General features: G+C 49.2%; 1 protein-coding gene across 3 annotated transcripts in view; it reads right to left on the reverse strand.

Moving 5' to 3' along the window:
* Nucleotides 1–16,371, reverse strand: part of LOC307198911 (kinesin-like protein KIF16B) — a 280,798-nt gene that overhangs the window by 249,314 nt on the left and 15,113 nt on the right. The window lies entirely within an intron of this gene.

Below are 16,371 nucleotides of genomic sequence, written 5' to 3' on the forward strand. Positions count from 1 at the left end.
TATGTACTGCTGTGGACGGAGGCCAGGGTTCGTTAAGTGGGAAATGTGAGGTGGAGAAAAGTATACACGGGATGCTACTTGTATTTAAAGATAAAAAGGATAGTGTATTTATTTTTCGAAAGGTTACCTATGGAGAAAGAAGATGAAGTGGAAGAGACAGGGAGAGAAGCTAGATTTCTAGAAAAACACCTTGATCTATATAGATCATCTTTAGAATGATGAAAATAAGTTACACAAAAATAAAACAAAATTATTTTTATTAAATAACCTAAAACACAAAAGTAAGTTGAAGTAAATGAACCTGTGTGCCGCATGGTGAGAAAAGACCTCATGTGCTAATTCCTTAGGCGGGCGAATCTAGCCTAAGGAGAAAAAGAACTACAGAGCAAAGATATTGTGGGTTCAGGAATCATATTTTTGGTGATAAGTGTAGTTATCCTGGGATTTCTGTTTGTGTATTGTGGGATAATACATGAGTAATTATGTTGCTGCCGCTGAGGACCAAGGATTTTGGTTGAAAGGAGATACAAACATTAGATTCGTTAAAAAGAAACTATAGGGGGCCTTCCCTGGTGGCGCAGTGGTTGAGAGTCCGCCGATGCAGAGGACGCGGGTTCGTGCCCCGATCTGGGGGGATCCCACGTGCCGCGGAAAGGCTGGGCCCGTGAGCCATGGCCGCTGAGCCTGCGCATCCAGAGCCCGTTCTCCGCAACGGGAGAGGCCACAGCGGTGAGAGGCCCACGTACCGCAAAAAAAAAAAAAAAAGAAGAAAAGAAACTATAGGGCCAAAATGCAGTCACTTATGCTAAGCCCCACCAGGATTTAACACCTTACTTAATGTAGCTTCAGCCTCTCCCAGGAGTAAATCTTGAAGCAATCAGTCTGGAATTTCCTGGTCTACACTAATATGGTAACTTGCCTGGTAAGACCCCCCTGCTGTCTCCAAGGGAAGCTGACTTTGCCTGAAATAATCCACTTTTTTAACTTCCTTATCACACCCTCCTTCTGCCCGTAAAAGCCTTCTATTTTGCACAGCTCCTGGCAGGGCCTTTCAGCTTTCTAGGTGGGATGCTGTCAGATTCATGAATCACTGAATAAAGCCAATTAGATCTTCAAATTCACTCAGCTGAATTTTTCTTTCACAGATTGCTGAGGCTAGGTAAAACCTCTGTAGTCCTGAGTCTAAGTGGGAAATGCTAACATGAACTTTATCTGAAATTGAAAAAAAAAAGTACTCCCTAGCTTTGTCCTCTGAAAAGGCCTAGAATCTTATGGCCAAATTACAGTATCTAAATACCATTTTCCACTAAGGTAAGCCAGGGCTCATGGAGAGAGCCTCAACCCAAATATACAGGCGGACCTTGGACACGCCGCAGGTTGGGTCCAGACCACAGCAATAAAGCGAATATCACAACACAATGAGTCACACGAATTCTGTTGTTTCTCAGAGCGTATCAAAGTTATGTTTAAAATGTTCAATAGCATTATGTCTAAAAAAACAAGGTACGTACCTTAATTTTAAAATACTTTATTGCTAAAAACTGCTAACCATCATCTGAGCCTTCAGCAAGCGGTAATCTTTCTGCTGGTGGAGGGTCTTGCCTCAATGTTGACGGCTGCTGACTGCAGTGGCTACGGCAATTTCTTAATATAGGACAACAGAGAAGTTTACCTTGCCAACTGACCCTTCCTTTCCTGAACAATTTCTCTGTAGCATGCAATGCTATTTGATAGCGTCTAAACCACAGACTCAGATTGGAGTCAATCCTCTCAAACGCTGCTTTATGAACCAAGTTTATGTAATATTCTAAGTCCTTTGTTGTCATTTCAACAGTCTTCACAGCATCCTCACCAGGAGCAGATTCCATCTCAAGGAACCACTTTCTTTGCTCATCCATAAGAAGCAACTCCTCGTCCATTAAAGTTTTTTCATGAGATTGCAGCAATTCAGTCACATCTTCAGGCTCCACTTCTAGTTCCCTTGCTATTTCCACCACATCTGCAGTTACTTCCTCCACTGAAGTCTTGAACCCCTCAAAGTCATCCATGAGGGTTGGAATCAACTTCTTCCAAACACTTGCTAACATTGGTATTTTGACTTCTTCCCATGAATCATGAATGTTCTTAATGGCATCTAGAATGTTGAATCCTTTCCAGCAGGTTTTCAAGTTACGTTGCCCAGATCCAGCAGAGGAATCACTAGCTATAGCAACCATAGCCTTATGAAATATATTTCTTAAAGAATAAGACTTGAAAGTCAAAATTACTCCTTGATCCATGGGATGCAGAATGGATACCGTGTTAGCAGGCATGAAAACAACATTAATCTTGCTGTCCATCTCCATCAGAGCTCTTGGGTGACCAGGTGCATTGTCAATGAGCAGGAACATTTTGAAAGGAATCTTTTTTTTGAGACCGTCTCAACAGTGGGCTTAAAATATTTAGTAAACTATGTTGTCAAGAGATGTGCTGTCATCCAGCTTTTGTTGTTCCATTTATAGAGCACAGGCAGAGTAGACTGAGCATAATCCTTCAGGGTCCTAAGAATTTTGGAATGTAAATGAGTATTGGCTTTAAATTAAAGTCACCAACTGCATCAGTCCCTAATGGCAGTCCTAGGTGGCATCTTCTCCCAACAGAAGGCTGCTGCATGCACAACATTGATTATCCGTTGTTTACTGTAGCCACCTTCGTAGATGATCTTAACTAGGTCTTAACTAGATCTGGATAACGTGCGGCAGCTTCTACATCAGCACTTTGCTTCACTTTGCATTTTGATGTCACAGAGACGGCTTCTTTCCTTAAACCTCACGATCCAACCTCTGCTGGCTTCACACTTTTCTTCAGCAGCTTCCTCACCTCTCTCAGCCTTCACAGAATTGAAGAGAGTTAAGGCCTTGCCCTGCATCAGGCTGTGGCGTAAGGGAATGTTGTGGCTGGTTTGATCTTCTATCCAAACCACTCAAACTTTCTCCATGTGAGCAATAAAGCTGTTTCGCTTTCTTACTCGTGTGTTCACTGCTGCAGCCCTTTCCATTTCCTTCAAGAACTTGTCCTTTGCCTTCACAACTTGGCTAACTGCTTGGCACAAGAGGCCTCGCTTTCAGCCTATCTCGGCTTTTGACATGCCTTCCCCACTAAGCTTAATCATGTCTAGCTTTTGATTTAAAGTGAGAGACGTGCGACTCTTCCTTTCACTTGAACATTAGAGGCCACTGTAGGATTAGTAAGTGGCTGACTTTCGATATTATTGTGTCTCAGGGAAGAAAACAGGCCCAGACACATCATTTCCCTACCTGGCTTGTTCAATAACAACAATAAACTACAGGGAATATAAAGGTGGAAGCAGAACGTATAGATTAAAAAAAGTCTAGCGATACATCAACCGACTGGATCTCAGTTCACGTAGAAGAACATTTTTAGAAATAATAAGACATGTAGGGAAATGTTAACACTGACTAGATATGTGATGATACTAAGGGATTATTATTTTAGGTGTGATAACAGTATCATGATGAGTTTAAAAAGGCCTTAACCTTTTAGAGACATACTGAAATATTTACAAAAGAAATGATGCCTGGGATTTATCTGAAAATAATCTGGGTGGGAGGCTGGGGGAGTAGAGGCAGGAGAGGGTAGCACCCTGGCCACCTCAGGATGAACAGAGACAGCACAAACACCAGCCAGAACAATGAAGCCCAAAGAGTATGTTGCAGGAAACACCATTCAAGTGCTACAGTGGATCCCCATGGCCTGGGTTAACTTTTCCAAGCCAGTTTGAGGAAGTACAGGGCGGGGCGCACAGAACACTGGCTTAGAGACAAATCAATGAAATCCCTCCTGCGTGCGTGTGTGGAGCCCCCAGTCCGCCCTCCAGGTCTTGGGCAGCTCCACTGTGGACCCAAAAGTGAGAACTGCCTCAGGGACACCCCGTGTTCACGACCCTGGAAAACAAACACTTGACTCAATCACCCGCTCCACCGCACTCAACTTCCAAAGTGCGCTCCGCCCAGCAGAGAGCCACGCAGATTCATTTTGTTAATGCCACAGATGCCACATCCCGGTCCCTCCTGTTGCCACCGGGGTCATTTCTCAGTCACTCATCAACCTACCGTGTCTAGATCTTTCACTTTAGAACCACCAGTATTATCAACAGATACCTGCTGGGAAAACAAAACCATCCGGGGATCTCAGAGGACCAGACGTGACCACGATGGGTGCTCACACTGCCTGCCGGTTCTCACTTACAAAACACAAAGGAATGCAGGTCATACCATGCCCACCCCGCGCCCACCCCCCCTCTCGTGGGAAGCCAGAGGGTGAGGAATTCCAGGCTCGGAGGCTTACACCTTGGGAGCAGCAAAGTTTAAAGGGCCCTCCCCAGGGTCATTTATCCCAACCTGTAGGTAACCAAGATAGTACCTGCCTAGTTCTAAATTAACATCCGCTCTATGAAAATACCAGGGAAGATACTGACGGAAAGGCCATTATGTAGCATCAGCGTCTTTTTTAACAGCCACTTCCGAAATCAAAACTGAAGATACTCCAGTAAAATTAAAAAACAAAAAAAAACAACTGGAAATGCTCGGTGGGTTTCAATGGGTCCACAACCTTGAAATGGCAGAGGCTGGGGTGTGGTGGGGAGGGGGAGGGGCAGCCTCACTTTTCCGAGGGACCATAGTTCCCTCAGCTTCTCAAAGAGCTCTGTGCCCCAAAACACGGGCACCCCAGCTCAGACCTGTTATTCAAAGTGCAGCCCAGGCACCAGCAGAGCCCAGAGCTCAAGGGATCACAGGCCCCCTGCGGACCCACCGAATGAAACCCACTTATGACAGGAACCCAGAAGGACCCCGACAACCCCTCATGCTGGGAAGCACGGCCCGGACACTATCTGAACATGACAGGAGTCATAACCAGTCTTACAGTTACTCTCACGAAACGAACTCCACCACACGTGATCTAGTTCGTATGCTGGGAAAACGCACTTTGTACTTTGACCTTTAAGCCTTATTTGTAAAATCACATGACAGAACTGGATAGAACCCAGTCAGCTGACACTGTCTCGACTCTTTGCTCCGAGTCGTATGGTGGCTTCTGACCAAGAGCAGTAAGTGCCTAACATCATCAGACCCAGGGAGTCATCTGAGTGTCGTGACACCCAGGCTCCCTCATCCTGAGCACCCGGCCAAGCTTCCAGCCCTTCCTGTACCCGGATGGTTTTCCAACATCGGTGTGGCGCTGCTGCCAACAGCTTAAAATCATTCTAAGTGACAATCACAGCCCATCAAGATTCAGACGGAAGCCATCTGTTCCGGAAAGGGAAGTTCACGAATAACAATTTCCTGGACTCCTTCCTTCTTAAGCATAAACACGAAAACTGTAAGAAAAAGATGGATATTTACTCTGAAAATAATCTCTAAGTATAGTGTTATAAATACAAGGAAGCTAGCTAGAGATTTAGCCATAGACAGCAAATCTCACTCTAGTTACTGAAAATACTTATGGAAAAGCCAATGTAATCTCCATAAAGCGGTTATGATGGCTGGAGTTATTAAACATTGAAACAAACCCTTTGGTGCATTTATCCCTGGTAGATTCCAGGAGGCCGTCAAGCTTCCAAGTATTTCAGAGATGGAAGAAAGGACAAAGGAGGCCCCAGGCTCCCTTTCCTTCCACACTCTGCCAACCTGTCCCGCTCGGGCCCCACGTCCGCTGGAGACCGGCTTCTGCTCGTGGCCTTCTCTGCACCTCCAGGGCCTCTAACCATCATAGGTGACTTGACGGTCCACGTGACACTCCCTCTGGCAGCCTTACCTCCTGTCCCCCCCTCCCAACCCAATGGTCAGTTACCCAGTCCCATCCAATCTACTGCCAGGCTACCGACCTTGGCCACCTCTCCCACTGTCCCAGATCGGCCACCACCACCCCTCTGGAGTCTCTTTGCCTCCAACCTTGTCCCCTCTCATCCACCCTCCACTCTGCTGTCAGAGGGATTCTTTCCAAATACACATGGGACCGTGTGGCTTCCCGGCTTTACAGCGACTTCCACAGGCCACAGGGTGAAGCCCAACTCCCAGCGGTACCCCAAATGCCTTCTGACTGACCCAACCTGACCATTCCACACTATCCATGCCACCCTCCTCCGGCCAACGCTCACCCTGGCCTTCCTGAGCCTTCGTTGAGCCTCTGCCCCACCCCCTAGTCAGCTGACCAGCTCCCAGCTCCCCAGACCGTGAACTTCTCAGGAGTAAGGACTAGGCCTACTCGGTTTACACCCTCAGGCCCAGGCACGGTGCCTCGCCTTGGAGGTGCTCACAAAACGGCTGTTGAATGTGATGGACCAACTGATGAAAGCACTGAATGAATGCTCTCCCTACCAGCTGCCCTACGCCAGGTGCATCCCCTCCTTAGGGCCACTTGCCCCGATGACCCCCTCACCACCCTTGCTTCTGGCTTTCCCACCCAGGCCCTCGGGCGAGGCTTGTCCCAGGTTCGGTCGGACTCATCCACCCTGTAAACCTTCAGGAACCCCTACCCGGCTCATCCCACCCCCATGGGCTCCACCCCTGCTGGTGTCATCTCTCCAACTGGTCTAGAGGATCCCACTTCCTCTTCACCCCACAACCTGAGCCCTCCCGGCACAAAGCCAACACCCGCAACCAGCGCTCGCTGGGTGCTTTGTCTTCCAGTCTTTCAGCTGAAAACTGTGCGACACCAGGCACTGAGACATCTCCCAGTCCCAGGTCAATTTCCTCTGACATTTACGAAACATGGGAAATAAATCTTGACATTTTTCTCATGCTGAGGAAAATAAATCATCCTAAAATATTATTTGAACACTGACTTGATAATAGAGCAAAATGAACTATGCCTCTGCCTGGCCACTTTGGTGAATTGGGTTTCTCAAGCGAAAAGTCAATTATGGTTCACTCATATAAATAAGTAATTTATTTAAAAGGTCTGGAAACTAGATCATAAGACGCTACAAATGAACCCGCTGGAGTAAGTATGCTGAGTTATAGATCAATACTGAGGGGGGAGGAGGAAGGAAGGAGAAAGGAAAAGATGCAGAATATCCAGTCAGAGAAAGAGATGAATCATGTCAGCTCGCAGATATGAGAAGAGGAGAAAGCTTATTAGAAAAAAATAACCCTATGTTAATTCAAACACTTTGAATATGTTGTTAAATTAATCAGCATTTTAGATTGATTCCACTCATGCAGCTGATGGTGTTTGGTCACCCCATAATAAAACAGCTGGACTGGGTGACACTGAGATCCCCAAACTGGGCCACTAGCCTGGAAGATTATAGTAAGAGTGGCTTATTCACCCTGAGTTCCAAAGTGAACCAGCATCCCCAAAGTCACCTGAAAAGTTACATACTATGAACCAATATTTAACTGCCTTCATTTTGGTGGCAGAACACCCAAGAGCAAAAATTTTAAACTCTCTTTTTAAAAAGAATGCGTGAACATAACCTTCAAAAACTGTGAATCACTGTATTATGATATCACTTATATGTGGAATCTAAAAAAAATGGTACAAATTAACTTATTTACGAAACAGAAATAGAGTCACAGATGTAGGAAACAAACTTATGGTTACCAAGGGGGGAAGGTGGGGATAAACTGGGAGACTGGGATTCACAATATACACACTACTATATAAAAAAATAGATAACTAATAAGGACCTACTGTATAGCACAGGCAACTCTTCTAAATACTCTGCAATAACCTATATGGGAAAAGAATCTAAAAAAGAGTGGGTATATGTATACATATAACTGATTCGCTTTGCTGTACACCTGAAACTAACACAACATTGTAAATCAACTGTACTCCAAAAACAATTTTTAATTGTGAATCACTATATTGTACACCTGTAACTTATATATTATTGTACATCAACTATACTTCAATTTAAAAATAAAATAGAAGTACAAATTAATATAATTAAATAAAAAGAATGCATGACCTCCATGAGTACTACTACGGAAAGAAATCCAAGGAACACCGTTAAGTGGGGGAAAGAATCAGGCATGCAGACGACGTCCAGTTTGCAGTCCAATAAGCAGATAAATAACATGGAGAGAAATGCACATCCATGCTTCTAGATGCACAGAACATCCCTGGACATTTCCGAAATGATAAGTGGGAAGCTGTTCGCAGTGAAAGCTGGTCACCTCTGGAGCAGGACCTCAGGGGATGAGAAAATGAACTTAAAACACTTCCCTGTGGAAACTATTTCAGCGTGATTCGATATTACTTTGATTAAAATAAGTTAGTTAATTAGAAGGCGAAAAGCCCCTGACTTTAAGCGTTGGGGTGGCTCCTTGGCGCCCCGGGGTGTGTCCGGGTCCTTACAGGGCTGGCTCACCGCCCCTCCCCTCCTGACTGTCCGGCCACACAGAGGACAGCTCACCTTGGCCACAGCTCCCCCGCCGTCGCCATCCACCACCTAGATTTGCCTCTGCCCCTCCCCACCCTCTGCATGTCCACCAGGCTCCGTGGTGTCAACATTCAACCCCAGACCAGATGCCCCCTCTTCGGGTAGCGGTCCTGCTCTCTAAATGCTCGGTGAGCTGCTCAGTCTCTCCACCCCATCCAATGGCACGTCTCCTTTTCCCTTATTAGGGCTCCAGACAAACGACAGGGAACCCAATTAAATGTGAATCTCAGATAAACGAGTCATGTTTTAGTATAACTGTATCCCAAATACTGCCTGAGACCTACTCCGACTTCACTTCGGCTTGCTGACTTGCCACCACTGTGCGCCGGGGGCACCCAGCGGGCTCTCCCACTTCGATGCCCGTGGACACTCGCCTCCCTCCCCCAAGCCCAGGGAGTGAGCAGCCTCAGCCCCCAGTGCAGCAGTGGATGCTCCGTCAAGAGGTGCAGCCTCGCCCGTGTCAAAGTGTGAAATCAAACTCAGGGCGGGCCACTCTCCTGCAGCCCTCTCTCCCCAGGCTACTCCTCAGCCTTTCTGGCCGGTCCTAAACACTCAAAGGTCTTGCTGACCTAGCTGCTGTCCATAAAAATCACAAAAGCATCAGCTCGACTCCTGAGAAAAGCCCAAGGGTTGTTCTCCTGAAAGAAATCCAGGAGTGGCTTTTTCAGGCCATCAACCTGACTGCATCTCGGAACACACCTCGCCACACAGTGCTCAGCTGGAGGTCAGCAGCACCGTGACCTACATCCCAGCCAGGAGTCTGCGCAGCCCTCCTCCGCTCCCCGGGGGCTGCTCCGCGGCCGAGCCAAGGGCAGCAGTGCCGTCACAGCCTCAGATGCCATGCCGGGAGCATCTCGGGCCAAGTGAAAGCCTCCGCTGACCCCTGCCACTGCGGGACGGGGCCATCAGGCTGTGCCTTTTATGATCTTCCCTGGCCTCCAAAGGGTGTAATAAACCTAAAAACTTAGGCAAACAGGCAACTGTTCCGGGCTGGAATCCCAGAGGAACAGACGATCGGGGGGCAGCCTGGCATGCAGGGTGTTCATTAGGGTGTGCCCTTAGGGTCAGGCCCTGGGAAAGGAGGAGAGGGCAGCAGGACAGGGCAGAGGGGGCAGCGGGCTGTGACCAGATCCAGGGGCAGCCCTGGCTGACCCCACAGACTGCTCTGGAGCTACGGTGGCCCCTTCACACCCCCGCACTGTGCAGCCAGGGACCAGGACCACAGGCTGCCTGGGAAAGGGGCTAGGGCCCCTGAGGGGCTGACACTGAAGGCTGTGCAGACAGCACTCCAGAGGCCGGGCAAGAAGCCCTTCAGGAAAGGATGCTCTGGGCATTAAGCACGGGGTCCACCACCCCAAGTCCCCTTAAATCGATGCTGCAGAGGGTGCTGACGGGCAGCAGCTTCAACCATCCCCAACTCCCCAGCAGGGAGCGAGGAGCTGGGGCTCCCAGGCCAGAAAGAAGGCAGACACCTGCTTTCAGTTTTCCGCTGAAGGAAGGACAGCCCAACAATCAGAAGTGTCTCAATACAAACTGAGCTGCCCTGAGATGCACAGAATCATCACCGAGGACCTTTAGCCCGAGGCCGACTGATCCCTACCCAGGACGCCGGAGGGGGAGGTTTACGTATTCCTTCAGTCCACGAATATTAGTGAGACCGTCAAACGCCAAACAGCACTGTCTCTGCACAGGGATAAAGCAGTAAAGAACACAGAGAGAGTGTTGTCTGGAGTCTTCATTTTAGTGGAGGGGTTAGAAAAAAATAAATACAATACCATTTTAGATACTGGTTAAGTGCTGGGAAGAAATGAAAGGGTGTCATGGGCTAGGACTGGGGTCAGAGGCAGGGGGAGGCAAGTCGTTGCAGAAGACCTCTCCAAGGGGGTGGTGTGTGAGCCAAGGGCCAACTGGAGCGAGGCAAAGACCTGGGAAGGGCACAGCAGGTGCAGAGGCCCCGGGGTGGGAGCCAGCCAGAGGCCTGGGGGTAGAGCAAGAAGGCCAGCGGGCCTGCAGGAGAACCAGCGGGGAAGCAAGACGAGATCAGAAAGGGGGCAAGGGCCAAATGATGCCAGGCCTCGCAGGAACTGAGAGGCGACAGGAAGCCACAGACCCGGGAGGTCGTGTGCACGGGGGTGGCAAGATGCTTCTGTATTTTTAAATGATCCCTCCAGCTGCTGCTCAGACCCTGGAGCGGGGAGAGTAGGGCAAGGAGACCAGTCAGGAGGCTAATACAGGCCACGTGGGAGATGCTGGACCGGGGATGAGAGCAGAGACGCGTCCAAAAGACAGCTCAGCCAGATCTGGGTCCCCAAGCCCTGCCGAGCAACAGAGTAATGTGAAGAGCCCAACCCAGACCTCCCAGAAGAGAATCTCCAGGACGGGGACCAGGCATCTGTATTTAACCTCCTAGGAGACGCCGATGACCACGCCGGCGTGGGAGCTGCTACCCTCGCTGCCCAGTGATGCCCTCCTCAACTCTGAGAAGCTGGGATCCTAAAGAGCGTGGAAGCCTAACCGCCTTTCAGCTCCTTCTGAGACGCGCTTTGCTCAGTGGTCTCGTCCCTTCCTCTGAATCCCCAGTTCCAGAATAAAAACCCAGCGCAGGGCTGTGCCTTCTGCTGGGTCCAGCTGGGGCCTCTCTTCTGAAGTCTACACCATCGAGAGAGAGAGAGCAGGTAGCAAAAGAGCATGAAAACTTCTGATTCAATTTGCAGTGAAAAAGAAAGAAGGGGGCTTCCCTGGTGGCGCAGTGGTTGAGAGTCCACCTGCCGATGCAGGGGACGCGGGTTCATGCCCCGGTCGGGAAGATCCCACATGCCGCGGAGTGGCTGGGGCCTGTGAGCCATGGCCGCTGAGCCTGCGCATCCGGAGCCTGTGCTCCGCAACGGGAGAGGCCACAACAGTGAAAGGCCCGCGTACCGAAAAAAAGAAAAAGAAAGAAAGAAGGGAAGGGAAGGGAAAATAATATGTGCATACACCAAGTAACTATTTTCCCAATTCCCCTAAAGAAGACACATAACTAGTAGCATTCTAGAAGCACAGGAGCAAAGTTAATTCATGGCATATAATGAATGCCTTACTCTGGGCACTGCACTTAATTCTGTCATGGAACCCTGGTCCCAGTTAGGAAAAGCTGGAAGATAGCTCAAGAATTTCATACATTACAAAACTCAAGCCCCAGACCATGAAGGACTAAATTTTGCTTGAGACTGAAGATGACAATGACACTTTCACAGGGAATTTTGGACACGCTGCAGGGGGAGCACCTGGGGCCCAGATGCTGAAGGCGAGAGGGGGTCAGGTAAACGGCGGTGACAAGAAGTGGGCTCAGGAGACCCCACCACCTGGTCTCAGCCAGAGGGAAACCGAGGCCCTGGAGGTTAAGTGACCAGCTCAAAGTTGCTCCTATAGTCAGCGCTGGGAAAGGCTGGAGGAATTAAGCCACAGAGAACCGCCAAGGGCACACTAGCACCCCTAACCTGATTTCAGCTACGTCCTCCTGAAGGTAGGAGCAAGGGATCCCAGTGGGCTAGGTCAGCACGTTTAAGGGGTTCACGGGAAGATTAGTCTAAACAGGTGCAAGTCACCAACTGCACCAGGCGCCGGATGGGGGAGCACAAGAAGCCCATCCAGCCTCAGGTCCACACACACGTGTCACCCAAGCTCCCTGCCACACACACGTGTCACCCAAGCGCCCTGCCACACACACGTGTCACCCAAGCGCCCTGCCACGTTCCAAACTAGCCCTTCTGCCAGAACACACAGAGATCCCCCCGCTGGTCCCTCTGCCTCGAAGGTACTTTTCTCCCCCATCTCACTTATCCTTCAAAACACTTCTAGATGTCTCCTCCTCCAGGAGGCCTTCCCAGAACAAGCCCCAGCCAATAGCTTCTGTGTGATGGCCCATCACTCACCACATCTGCTGCGTGACAGCCCGCAACACACCACACCTGAGGTGCAATAGCCCCTCACTCACCACAGCAGTTTCCACTTTCTACCCATTTACTGCTGGGCCAGTACATTTTGTCTTCCCCACCAGTCTGGATGCTTCCTGAAGGCAGAGATAATGCCCTGCTTTTGATACATCCCACAGTATGTAGACTGTCTTTATGTACAGCAAGCGCTTGGATGGATGAATGAACGAATGAATGAGTAAGCAAATGAAAGAATGAAACACATGAACTGAAAACAAGACAGTTTTCTTAAACTCAAGCACTAAAGTGAAGGGAATGCTTCCAAGTTTACTACACGTTTTCAATTTTTAAATGCAGATGAGTTTTGCCCCATAAATACCGGTCCCCTTGGCAGATGTTAACTCCAAAGCTCACTCTCCCCGCAGACCCACAGCTGTGACTCTGACTCCAAGACCAAGGCACAGGGACCTTCTGTCTCTTTTGAGTCACAGGAAAGAGGAAAAACAAGGACGTGCATGTGGCCAAACTTCTTCAATGTGCTTCTCCAAACACACAAGCAACAATATTCATAAACAAAATTGCAGGACTTTTTCTCTAGAAGACTTCACTTGGAGTCAGAGTGGAATAAGATGCAGTCTTGGTCTCGAGTAGCATTTCCACCAAGCCCTGCATCTGGTGTTGCCCAGCAGAGTGGGTTAATCGTTGTGGGGGGAGCATTAGGTTTCGGGGAGCTGGGTGCAAATCCTGGTTCTTAGCTCTGTGACTTCCGCACTTCATTTAACTTTGCTGAGCCTTTGTTTCCTCCTCACCTGTAAAAGTACTGAGCTTCCCTCACATATAATTTTTTGCTGGAAGATGTGACAGAGGAAAGCAGGCCCCACAAGGCCGGGCACCAGCAGACCACCGATATGCTCTGTCACTTCTGGCACAAATCCAAGATCCATCCATTTATTCAACAAACGTTCACTGTGCCTCTCCTGCCCTCTGGGAACTTACATTCTGGTGGGACGATTCATTTTAACAAAACCTTTGCATTCCTTTCCCAAAAGAGATGGAAATGGAGGAAATCCAGAAAATATATTTTGCCAAATTTTCTAGCCAGATCTCAGAAAAATGAGGAGCCACCATATAGCTGATCTTCGTAAATTCTGTTTATAAAATGCTTACCTTCATCAACACAATGCAGAGGCCACGGTTCATAAAGAAGACAAGAGTATCGGAAACACCAAAATTCTTTCACTTATTTTTAAAGCCTGTGCATTACGTCTACTTATTCTGACTTAATCCACACTGTCTGACCTGAAGACGTGACACACGCTGTCCTTCCCGCACCGTGGCCAGCAGCTCCCTCCCTGTCCCCCTTGGCAAGCATGCAATGCTCCTTCACGTATTAAATTAATGGGAGCAACAGAGGCCAGAGGCAGGACGAGGTCAACGGACAAACACAAACGTCCCCCCTTTACGAGGCTCTCTGGGGATGCAGAGATATATGACCACAGTTCTCGCCCTTCAACAGCCCACGATCACCCGCAGTGGGTGAGAGCAAACAGGCTATAAAAGCAAAGCCAGCTTGGGGGTGGGGTGAGTGGCAGGGAGGCCGGACCAAGGAGACGGGGCTTCAGTCGGCATCATAAGTGAAACAAAGTCGGCCCAGAAAAGAGGCCCAATCATCACCTCAACAACACCCACGTTTTTATACTGGGAGAGAGGAGGCAGGGCCCCAGGAAGTTTCACCTGCAAAACATCAGGCCATTAACAGAAGAGCAGGCTGACCTTACCGGGGGCGTCCGGTCCCTGGAGCACATGCAGTCAATCACCTCCCGGCAAGGCCTCCCGCCCCAGGGCTCTCCAGGGGCTTTAGAGCCGCTGATGCCCAGCTGCACCCCATATTCATTAAACCCGACTCTCCGGGGTGGTAAGCCTCAGCTCGAAACGGAGGCCCGTGTCCCAACCTTCTGCTGAATGTTTCAGAGGGACAAGCTGGGACTCACCCATACTCAGATGTCACCACCAAAGCCTGAAAAGGAGAACAAACCATAACCTGGACCTGTGAGAAACCAGGTGAGAGAGAGGGAAACAGACCAAGCAGGCCACCAAAACCCCAGGCAAAGGAGAAAACGCCCCCCGCGTGGGCAGGCAGCGTGCTCAGAGCTGCAGCTGAGGTTCGGGTCCGAAGAGCCGGGCTGAGGTTCTGGATCTGTAACCGACCAACCCTTTGAGGACCACTAGGCCTGTCCACGCATCCCCAAACCTGCCTCCGAGGGGGTGCCAGGTTCAGAGGGCAGACCCCACGTCCGTGGCAGACAACAGGCACAGACGCTGTCCTTACTCAGTGCCCCCCACAGGGCCCACAGAGGCTCCCTGCCGAGCCGCATCTCCCAGGGGCACCCGCCCCCACGTCCCCTCTTTTCTGATCTACGTGACAACCAGGAGAGGACCAGCATCTCTAAGCACTCAGTGAAATTCACAGATGCTTGCGGCGCAACAGTGGGATGAGCAAAGGACACTCAAAGATGACACCTCCCCAAAACAAAAACGGACAACACTGACACTGTAGGGAGGTGGGAAGGGGAAATGTGTAAAGTGAACAACAGTCTTAAACGAACAAGGAAAGGAGGACGATTTTTAAACCTCCATCATAAACCAGAAGTTTTACAATGGCATCCCAGGGTGAGGGCTGGTACAGGCCATGTTCTAAAACACCTACCGGGGTAGGGATAAATTAGGAGTCTGGGATTAACAGACACACACTACCATACATAAAATAGGTAAACAACAAGGACTTACTGTACAGCACAGGGAACTATATTGGGTATCATGTAATAACCTATAATGGAAAGAATCTGAAAAAATATATATCTGTATATATAAATGAATCACTTTGCTGTACGCCTGAAACTAACACAACATTGTAAATCAACTCTACCTCATAAAAAATTATAAAAATAAATAAAACATCTTTAATTCATTGTATTTTTAAAATCAGAAGGTTTTACATACAAATCTGGGTTTCCGACTTCTCTGGAAGCATCCACAGGAGAGCAGGGCCTGCTCCCCGCTCCTCGCCTGGCTCCCCAAACCTGGGAGCCGAGACACCCTCAGCCCCCCACCTCCCCCCCACCCCAGGAAACCCAGAGACTTCACAGAAGGGACTGTGCCTCTAACAGCAAAGTCCTTTTTGTAAATTACGAACCGGCGGCAAATTTAAAGGCTCTGATCGTGGTTTCTCAAACTTCATGCACTTTCTGCTGGATGTCATTACCTCCCCCAACCCATGGTGCCTGGACAGGGGACAGAGCCATGGAAATGCTGGCAGAGGCCTCGAAACTGATCAAGCTGACTTTTAACAACATATGATCTCACTCAGCCAGGAGCAAATAGGTCTGATGTGTTCAGGTATTGAGGATTTATTAAAGAAACCACCAGCGAGGGGCTTTCTCTCTCATGTCCTTCTGTCTTTTCAGTGTGGGCTGCACCCTCCTTAATTCTCACAATTCCCTGACAGTATCTTCAACCCTGCGTGAACTCAAGACACCTTTGGAAGAATGAAGCTGCCCTTCCCCGGAGCTGTAATGCCCGTGTAGCATTCTAACGTTCTTAGTTCGAGAATTCATCCCAGGTGCCTTGAAATTGAATACTCTACCACAATTTACAGGCAGAAATAAGAGCAATCACCTCATCATCAAGCCAGGAGGGCCTGAGGTAAGAAAGCCCTCTGATACCCCCAGGCTTTTTGCAATAAAACAGAGAGAGAGCAAAACAGGTCTGGCCTCATCTCTGCGGCTGGCTGAGCAGGGAGTCCACGCACAATAAAGCAGGCCCCTCCTACGACAGCCACACAGGGCGAAGGAGGTCTCAGGTTGCACCTGGCCAAGACCTACACCTCTAGTTTGGACGTCATTTCAAAGGCAGAGGGGAGGAGGGGGCGAAAGCCAGCCCCTCCGTAAGGAGTCTCACTGATAACGGGATGACATCAGAGAGCAGTTCTGCTTCTGTTTCACTCAAGGC

The sequence above is a fragment of the Stenella coeruleoalba genome (genome assembly GCF_951394435.1).
Source record: "Stenella coeruleoalba genome assembly, chromosome: 15".
Lineage (NCBI taxonomy): Eukaryota > Metazoa > Chordata > Mammalia > Artiodactyla > Delphinidae > Stenella > Stenella coeruleoalba.